Source organism: Halyomorpha halys, unplaced genomic scaffold (assembly GCF_000696795.3).
Source record: "Halyomorpha halys isolate HHAL.00 unplaced genomic scaffold, Hhal_1.1 Scaffold207.1, whole genome shotgun sequence".
Classification (NCBI taxonomy): domain Eukaryota; kingdom Metazoa; phylum Arthropoda; class Insecta; order Hemiptera; family Pentatomidae; genus Halyomorpha; species Halyomorpha halys.
Window position 1 is genome coordinate 862,557 of NW_027104696.1, and position 10,402 is coordinate 872,958.

Sequence of the window (10,402 nt, forward strand, 5' to 3'; positions counted from 1 at the left end):
AAGATAAGTGTCATAAACTATTTTATAGTAAGTTAAATTTCCTTTATTTTGAGTGTTGGCAGACATATTTGCTTCTTATGGATCTAGAGATATATTATTTCAAAAATCCAACATTTTATACGAACAACTAGAAATTAACACTTTATGAGTTTATTTTCTCAAATATCATAAAAACTACTACTCCTACAAAGATAAACATAATTAACTATTTTGTAGTAAATTTAACTAGCTGTAATTTGAGCGCTGGCAGACATCTGTACGTGCAATGGTTTCTGAAATGAAATTTTTCATAAATCAAACTTATTGTCCGAACAACTATAAATCAATTTATTTTAGCAAATATCATGAAAAATACTATTACTACGAAGGCGAAGTTCATAAACTTCTTCATAGTCCATTAAACTAGCATTAATTTTAGTACTAATAGACTTCTGTACGTCATATAGTTCCTGAGATATAGAATTCTCAAAATAAATTAACTACTAATCTTCCAGTAGATTTTGAAGGAATTTTGCTTTTTAAAAAGCTATATCTCAAGAACTTGGACGTAAATAGCTCTTTTAGGGCTAATATTTCAGAAAATTTACCCTTCTTTAAATAATGTTTAAAAAAAACTCCAATAGTAGAATTATACTATTTTATTGAGCCAACGTTTCGCCCCACGTTGCAGGGCTTCGTCAGGGCTGTTTTGACGGCAGTCACACAAATAAGTTATTGTTCTCTTAGATTTTCTAATGTTGTTGATAGTTTTTAAGATATAGAGCTCCGAATGAAAAATTAGTGTTTTTTTTTAAGATTTTTAAACAGCCGCCATTTTTTTAGTCCCCCTACCTATACTTGGCAGACTCATCAATTTTGACTAGTAATTATACATAGTTTTCATTACAGTAATCAAAAATAGGGGTGAGATAACTGCCTTTTTTTGTTCCCGGCTCTTGTACTAGTACTTCTTAGAAGGCCTAGGTGTTAGCATTGGAGATATAGCAATCATAGCGGAAAATATTATTTTGGACTCCCTGGGTATCATAGATCACCTACATAGGAATTTACTCTGAGAACATCTGAAATTTTCTATCTACTTTTTTTTTTTTTAGATTTTTAACCTATTGATCTGTGTTTTAAACTTATTTATTTGTTTCTTTTAACTTAACTGTATGTTTTTTAAATTTAGTTATTAGTTTTTGCAAAATTATTTATTCATTTCGTTTTTAATTTTTTCTACTGCTTTTGGTATTTTATTTTTTATTTATTTCTATATTTCTTTTTATTCATGATTTCGTTTAATTTGCATTGCATTTGTGTTATGGATTGGATGTGTGTTTTAGATCACTGATAAAGGGAGATATGTGGGTATGAGAGAGTGGAATAGACAGAATAGCGTAGATAGGGTAGAGAAAAATAAAAAGAGAGAGAATGAATAAGGAAAATGTAATATAACTTTGTGTGAGAAGAAGAAGGTGGAAAAAAAAAACTAAATAAAACGAATCACGAAACTTGGATGTGGTTTAGGTCGCTAAACTGCACCAAAGAGCACAAACCGGATCTAATTAAACAAGAACCACAAAATAAAGTTATTCAAAATCAATATTTCGGTCTTATAACGGCATCTTAATGGTGGTAATATTGGTAAAAAGAGCAAATATCCAGCTTTCTAACAGTTTAATTACTGTTTTAACGTGGATAAAAAGTAAAGGAGTTATGAATGGAATATAGTCCGGGTGCGGTAAAAAAAAACTCAAATAGTAGAATTATACTATTTTATTGAGCCAACGTTTCGCCCCACGTTGCAGGGCTTCGTCAGGGCTGTTTTGACGGCAGTCAAAAACAATAACTTATTTGTGTGACTGCCGTCAAAACAGCCCTGACGAAGCAAACATCCAGCTTTCTAACAGTTCAATTACTGTTTTAACGTGGATAAAAAGTAAAGGAGTTATGAATGGAATATAGTCCGGGTGCGGTAAAAAAAACTCAAATAGTAGAATTATACTATTTTATTGAGCCAACGTTTCGCCCCACGTTGCAGGGCTTCGTCAGGGCTGTTTTGACGGCAGTCAAAAACAATAACTTATTTGTGTGACTGCCGTCAAAACAGCCCTGACGAACCCCTGCAACGTGGGGCGAAACGTTGGCTCAATAAAGTAGTATAATTCTACTATTTGAGTTTTTTTTTTACCGCACCCGGACTATATTCCATACATCTATACACACGGTCAATCAATAATCTTCCAGTAAAGGAGTTATGTGTGATTATATGAACAATGAACAACGGGAGAAAATTCTTCCAAATAAATTAAGTTCAAAAATTTCTATTTTTAAATTTCTTTAAAAATTTATGTTTAAAGGTTTCAGACGACGCTATAAACGAATATGATTTGCTTTTTTATAAAATAATTTTTTGAGCTACTTTACTTAAATCTTCATGATGTTTTTTTAATTTTTAGCAAATAAAAAATTATTTATAATCATGAGAGATTGTTGACCGTGGATGACTTATACGAGGAGAAGATGATTGGGGGGTGCGGTCAAAATAAAACACAAATAAGTTGAAGTAACTTATTTACAAGAACAGAACAAGATATCAACCAATGAATACAGAAAATAAAAAATAAAATATAAACAGAATGACATAAAGTAAATAATTGTACAGAATGGAATTAATAAAAATCAAGTGATGAGGGAAGTGGAAACTAAAATGTATTCATAGGTAATTGAATAAGTAGGTAAAATAACATAATTAAGGAGTAGTGTACAATAACATAATAAAACTTCATTTTTATTTTATTTCGTTAATTATGTTATTTTACCTATTAATTCAATTACCTATGTATACACTTTATTTTAATAATTCCATTCTGTACAATTATTTTCTTTATGTCCTTCTGTTTATATTTTCTTTTTTCTTTTCTATATTCATTGGTTTCTGTCTTGTTCTGTTCTTAGCCTAATGAAGACTAGAAATTCTGGCCGAAACGTTGGCACGATTAAGTAAGTTACTTCAACTTATTTGTGTTTTATTTTGACCGCATCCCCCAACCATCTTCTACTTGTATAAAAAATTATTTAATAGAATCAGCAATTTTGTTTTTTTTTGTTATTCTTCAGAAAGAGACAAATGATTGGCACATAATAACATGAAGGAAATGTATACTTTCTGAACTATGTGCCAAAAAACCTTAATTTTGTTAAAAACTTTTTTTTCTTTTTTTTGTTCGGCAAGTGTAAACGTCAGCTGCGACGTAAATAACTAAACTAACTTCATTAGGCTCCTCACCTTATTTTCAATGTAAGAATTCAAACTATTTTTTTTTAAGATTGCTGATTTTTTTCTGAATACTTGTGCCAAGCGTCGAGCATTTTCCATTCCTATAATAAATTTGAGAAATATTAGAACAAAAGAGAATATTTTAGAAACCTATATTTCTAATATATTCGTCATTCGTCTAATAATATCGTCATGGTCCTGTTTATTCTTCTGTATATTCAAGAATTACTAAGTTGATTTTTAAGATTTAATTTATCAAGTGAGATTCCATGTTATCGACACTTTGTTAATTGTTTAGATCGATAGATTAATAGCTGTTGTGTGCATGGCCAGTAAATGTCTATTAAAGTGTTCAAGGGAGCGTCTTCAATTTTTTCAGCTCGATTTGGATAATTTTTAAATTCTGAAAACTTGCAAAAAATATTAATTTCAATTTAGATTATCTCTATAGGAAGTCTGGTGAGTCAATTCATTTAAAATTTTTTTAGGTTTATAACTTCCATTTTGAATGAAATATTTATTAAATATTCATAACTTTGTACAACGTTTCGGGACCACTGTCCCGTATTCATGCACTTTAAAACCTCATGATTTTATATGGGAAATCATGGCAGTGCTAAGGAGAGGTGAAGATGCACAAATGGTTGACATGATTTCCCATATGAAATCATGAGGTTTTAAAGTACATGAATATGGGACAGTGGTTCCGAAACGTTGTACAATGTTATGAATATTTAATAAATATTTCATTCAAAATGGAAGTCATTAACCTCAAAAAATTTTAAATGAACATTGATTTCAATTTGAATAACGCTCATGAACAGTAAGATTTTTTTTTTTATTATTATTGTATTTACTTATTTTTCTATTAAAGTAAATTATTTATAATTTATTCTAAAGTCTACTTCTTGTTTATTGCATTATCATGCTAAGTGGACTTATCTCAAAATACTTTTAAAAAAATTATTATAATTGCATAGTTACTGGAAGTTTTCGAGTCACTTTAGTGACTAGTATGTCTGCGTTAACCACAATCCTGTCCCTGGATAACTGGATGACCGTCGTGTTCTCCACTCTGTTGGGCAGCGTCCGGTCAGCGCAATTCTCGAAGTAGTCGATCATCAAGCCGTTGTAAGTCTGAAACTATACCAGCAGGGATTATTGTCAATCATATCAATAATTAAGTAAGACATAATCAAAACAATACAAACCTTGCATACGCTTGCATAATACAGTAGCTGAAACACTAACAATACCAGAATCTTATTCCACGTCGCCATTATTGTTTTTTAGAAATAATGTTTAGAAAATTGCAAGAGTCACAAAAATCCAGGAGGTGTGAACACTATCGTGTACCTAATGAACATCGCTGTTAAATGTTGTCCGGAAGTCCTCCATCGAGATACAGCTAATAGCGAACGGTCGGCCATTATCTCCAGGAACAGGAAGTTTTGGCGGTAAGGGCTAACTTATATTTAATTTTAATTTCATTGAAAAAAAAAAAAAGAATCGTACACTTTATTTTCAAAAGATAAAGAATAAGAAGAAAAAAATCTTATATTAAATGTAAGAAAAAATAAATTAAACTTAAAAGCATCGCATATACAAAAGATATTTCACAACACTTCTTGTCAATAATCACAATGCATTGTGCTTCTAATATTTGGCTTTGGGTCCACCTCACTTCAATTCGAATGAAGTCCGTCTCGTAAAGTCCACAGCGCACTTTTATTTTGAAGTTCTATGTCTTCTTACGCCTATCTGTAACAGAAAAGTACGAAATTAAAAAAAGCAACTTATTAATGCACTAATTTTAGTAACATAATAGTCAAGACTCGAATGGCACACCGCATTTTTGTTCAGAGTTTTGAGAACTTTTAAATTATACTTGAAAGGTTTCATTCACAAGTTATTGTGGTTTAAGATAAACTTTAATTGAAAAGAGAAGATTCAGAAACTATGATTATATTAAGTACAACTACTATCTACAGACTATGTACAGATTGTCTCCTAGTGTCCTTCAACAACTCTATTCGAATATTACTATAGAATTATTTCGACTTATCTCTAATATAAGATGATATTTAGATGCATTATGAAAAGTTGGGGTGGGGGAAAAGGGGGAGGTTGTTGAATGTCGAAACTCGATGGAGGGAGTTCTTAATAGAGGGAAATGGAAGCAGATTTCCATAAATTTTGAATAGATAGAGCCGAAGCTATAACAGCTTCTTATGTTGTATATTATATAGCGCGTTACGCGAACATCGCCTACGCGTTTAACACCTTCGACATGTGGAGTCATAAAAGGGTGATAATTGTGAGAAAGGGTTGCAGTGAAAAACAAGAAATCGTAGAAACTATTCCAGAGAATCTAATCCCTTGTTAGAATTACGGTTTTGCTCCTGTTCAACATTTAAAATATCCATAAAACTATATTATTAAAATAAAACCATTTGAATCAAAACATATTACTATACATACAAAAATGGTGAATCTTTTACTGCTTACATTCTTTATAACCCCTACCAGCTCTTCTCAAGAGCATTCAACTCTGGAATTCCAATTGAAAGAGAAGTTTTTAATGCAGGACTTTTATTGCAAATCTAATTTTAAAACGATATTACCTCGGCCATTTTTCTGATCCGACGCGTCCTAAAGCCATAGATTGCCGAAAACCGAAAAAAAAAATTATGATTTGTAGCCAAGTAGTGTAATAAATAAAACTAATATACAAATCGTTAGACAATTTTATTTTTATTTTATTTATCTGTAAGAAACCTGCATCATAATTTAAGTCTTCTCAAATCTCGAACCGATCGAGGTGACTTAAGTCACTGATTACGGATCTTATATGAATTTTTTTTTTTTTTAAACACTTTTTATTTATTGATAGATATTACAATCTGCCACACAGTTGTGAGCAATAGATAATAGTGATGAATGATCATATTCATACTAAAATAAAATAATATAAGAATAAAAATAAATAAATTAATGAAAAAAAAAATCTCTCTTAAAATATATACAAACAGAAGGATAAAAAAATGAACATAATCAAACTATGTGTATGAAAAAAAATAATATAACATAATCTCTAGTCACATTTACACTCTTGTATGCAATATTTACATAATCGACCTGAGGATCTCTGAGCCCACTCTAGCCCCCACGTGTGAGGGGTAAAGCAGAGCTCAAAAGATCCCAGCCATTGGAGGCTCTGCAAGTGCGTATAGGAAATTAAATTCTTAAAATACGTGTTTTGACTTTCCTCACCATTTGTGCTCAAATACTCAAAAAATAAAGAAAAAAGAAAAAAAAAAGGTCATTCCTTTTCTTGGTAATTAGCGTAAAAATTTTTTTGATTGATATAAAATCGTTTTAAAATAAGATTCTTTATGAAAATCCTTCATTTAAAATGTATCTATCTATAATATAACCTTATTTATGTATCTATAAACATTACTAGATTCATATTGGACCCTGCAATGTATATTATACAGTTATCGAACTGAAACAACGTTCTGTCAAGTAAATTTATTTTAATGATCGATCATTTCGTTTTTTCCTAATAAATTTCAGACGATGCTCAGTTAATCTGATTTACTTGGTAATGTATCAATGTATATGAAAATACAGGTATAGTTGTATTAAAATATTGGGAGAAACCATAGGGCTCAGCAATTTTATAAATAAATATATAATTTAACATATTTTTATACCATACATAACTTCGTATGAAAGCTTTGTTTATAAATATATAAATAGCGAATTATTTATGCATTTTATATTTATTTTGGCGCTGTAAGTTTTCGCCTTCGGAACTGAGACCGTATCCTGGTTTCCCCTCAAGATCAGAAGTCGATACAGCTGAAGGATGTCAATGATGTTTCTTTGATGTGCAGCCGAAGGCCGATCTAAGAAGATACACCTGTCTGTTGCTAGGTGTCAGCCTCCCCTCTTCAATATAACAAACTTTCTGTATGGTTCATCAACAAAAATAGTTTTTAGAAAACTATTTCAAAAAGTGCTACTTACATTTTTTAATAACAAGCTTTGAGGGGCGATTTCACTCGCATTAAATTTTGATTAGCAATACATGACTGTTTCATTTGTATGAAACCTTTTTTTTTTTTAGTGATATTAGGTCAAAAATATTAGTCACGTATCTGAGGGTTCTTACCGATGGGCCCAAAGAGTCAAGAAAAATATTTTACATAATTTTATGATTTTTTTATATTATGGCACACCACCTTTGTTCTTTATGTATTTAATAGTCATATATGAATCGATACCTTTTTTTTTATTATAGAATACTGACAAAAGATCGTTGATAGTATTAAATAAGTTCAAATAATAAAACAATGCAAAAACTAAAAACAAAATTTAGGAAAATGATATCATTCGTTTAGCGTGTTTTGAATTAAGGCGTACCCTCAAATGAATTTCCATATAGATCGGAAAAAATAAATTTTAGAACTACATTTTCGGAGAATTTTTTTTCTACGGATGTCCTCCGTTCACGAAAAAAAAAACTCACAATCTTATCTAAATCCAACATAACCTCAACTAAATTTTAGATTTTATGCTTTTATAAAGTTGTTTCATAGAAGAAAAATTTGTTACAAATAAAGGAAAATTTCATAAACGTTTTATTACATTATGATATTTCATTTATCATTTTATTATTATTATTTATTTGATCACTGAGAAAACTACAAAAGATCATGTTCATTTATCTCACTTCGTTTCAGTATAGATATATATATAAATAAATAAATAAATAGATAGCTGTACAAACATGTTTCAATTACTTGACAATACATATAGTTATAACCCGAATTGTTTAGGTTATTAACCTTCAAAAATGCAAAATAATGTAATGAATGAAGCTAATATTTATATTTTAACAATATAACTTATAAAGGAGATTAGACAATTATTAGAACCATAAACTTGATAATATTTTTTCGAATATTCTATTTATTTTTATTAATTACAAGTACAACTATTAATCCAATTATAAACTTTTTTTTCGCACCCTCCTAATAATTTTATTATCTCAGAAAATAAACGTTTTATAAAGTCAACCTAATAAAGTCAGAAGAGAGTTTAAACTCTGTCTCTTCTTCCATATTTGCTTGTATGTATACATCCATTTCTTATTTGTATATATTTAATTTGTTTATGTTTATTTTTCTAGGTCAGAAAAAAAAACAGAAGGGAGTTTCCACGGGTTTGAAGTTATATTAATCAGTATAAATATAAAAATATCCTATGTAAACCACTAACAAACGACACCACTAAGTTACCAAGCATACAACACTATAGTTCTAGATGGTCGGTTCATTATAAAAAAAAGAAAAGGCATATTCAAATTATACCAATTATTTTCATTTAGGAAAGTGTTTGAGTACTTCAATTTCCAGGTTTATTATTAAATCAAAATATCGATACAGGATCCTGTTTTACGTCACGCATAACTGTCACTAACTGAGGTCTTCAGTTGAGAATGTAATCGACAGATCTGTAAGTGACTATCGATAAAGCATTCTTATAATCGAATTGATCCTCTGTCAAAACCAATACCTTACATAAAAGTACTTATCTTCAGTAGTGTTATGTAAGCTCTTCGAATCTTCAATCAATAGCTGAAGAATTTATTGTGCGTCATTTGAAACGTCATGAAGTCATGATCAACGTTTTCTTAATCAGTACTTAAATCGAGATGACCCTGATCAACATGAAAACAGAATTCACGTTGATCAGGGTCGTCTTGAATCTAGTGGGTATCCAGTGCAGTTTGGGATACAAGAACATTGTTGGGTCATCAACAGAATTAAACAACACATTGATTAAATCATTATTTATTTAATATTTGAAAGATGAAAAATTAAAACATTTACTAGAGATACTTTTCTTCTTTTTCTATAAGAAAAATCATGAATTACAACTTAAAAATCTAAGTAAGTTCATCAGTTTCCAACGACATAAGTGATAAACTTTAGTTTGAATACAGGAGGTAGGGAGTCTACTCTTGCGTTATCAATCAGTAATTATGATTTAAGTCAGTTTCCAACGAAAATCTGCTCTCTCCCCCTCCCTCACACCACGACTACTCAATATTAGTTATTAATTTAAAAGATATATTGTAAGTAATTGAGCTTCGGGGTTTCACCAAACCATCAATCTCCTCCCGTATCCAATCATTACAATCCAAAATCCATGATACTCCTTATTACGTCACAAATAAACTCATCCACAAAGGCCTAAAAATCCCATTCGTTGAAAATTTGGCCTTAAATAGATATAGCTTCTTTCATTCCGAAATCCTAACCCACCCTAACCCATTAGTTCTTAATCTCTCATCCTTAGCAATCCCTGATAATCCTCCGAGGCGTCTGAAAAGAAGATGGCCATGGGATCTTCGAATTTAATGCGATGATTGAAGTACCAGCATTGATTGGTTCCTCCCCAAGATTATCATGTGTTCTAAAACATTTATCACATTTACTTATTGCATATTGTTTTTATACAGTTGTGAATTTCAATTAATGAGTAAAAAAATGCTTGAAACTATTTCTTAATTGTTTTTATTTAACGCAACCAGGAACGTCTTCTAATTCGCAAACGATCAATCGATTCTATATATAATTCAAACAATTTATACCATTATTTCTTGTTTTTTTTTTTAGTTTAAACTTGGTTGATTCAGTAGCCGGAGATAGGACCCTTGAAAGAGCATTAAATCATAGAGATCTTCCTACACTTTAGAGCACTCTCAATAGAGCGGTAAACTTCAAAGTAACAGTCACACACACGCGCGCGCGCGGTCCTGTCTGATGGCTGCTCAGAATAGACAGCAGTCTTTTCAGTTATAGAACTCAACACGACTCAGTGATTTTATTACTAGTATAAAGGTATCGAAGATTGAAAATAGAATTAAAAATTACAATTAAGAGTACAAGAATTAAGAATTACAATTAATAGTACAAGAATTAAAAATACATGCAATACAAGAATTAAAAATTACAATTAAGAGTACAAGAATTAAAAATACTTGCAATACAAGAATTAAAAATTACAATTAAGAGTACAAGAATTAAAAATATTTGCAATACAAGAATTTTAAAAAAATATATA

The 10,402-nt window shown here is 30.1% G+C and overlaps 1 protein-coding gene across 2 annotated transcripts in view; it reads right to left on the reverse strand.

The window, feature by feature from the left end:
• Nucleotides 1–10,402, reverse strand: part of shakB (shaking B) — a 129,377-nt gene that overhangs the window by 5,856 nt on the left and 113,119 nt on the right. For both annotated transcript variants that reach the window (XM_014418727.3, XM_014418728.1), the window contains exons 5-6: nt 4,474–5,023; nt 4,247–4,405 (exon numbers count right to left, since the gene is read on the reverse strand). The gene's annotated coding sequence lies outside the window, so the exon portion shown is untranslated. The remainder of the gene's footprint in view (nt 1–4,246; nt 4,406–4,473; nt 5,024–10,402) is intronic.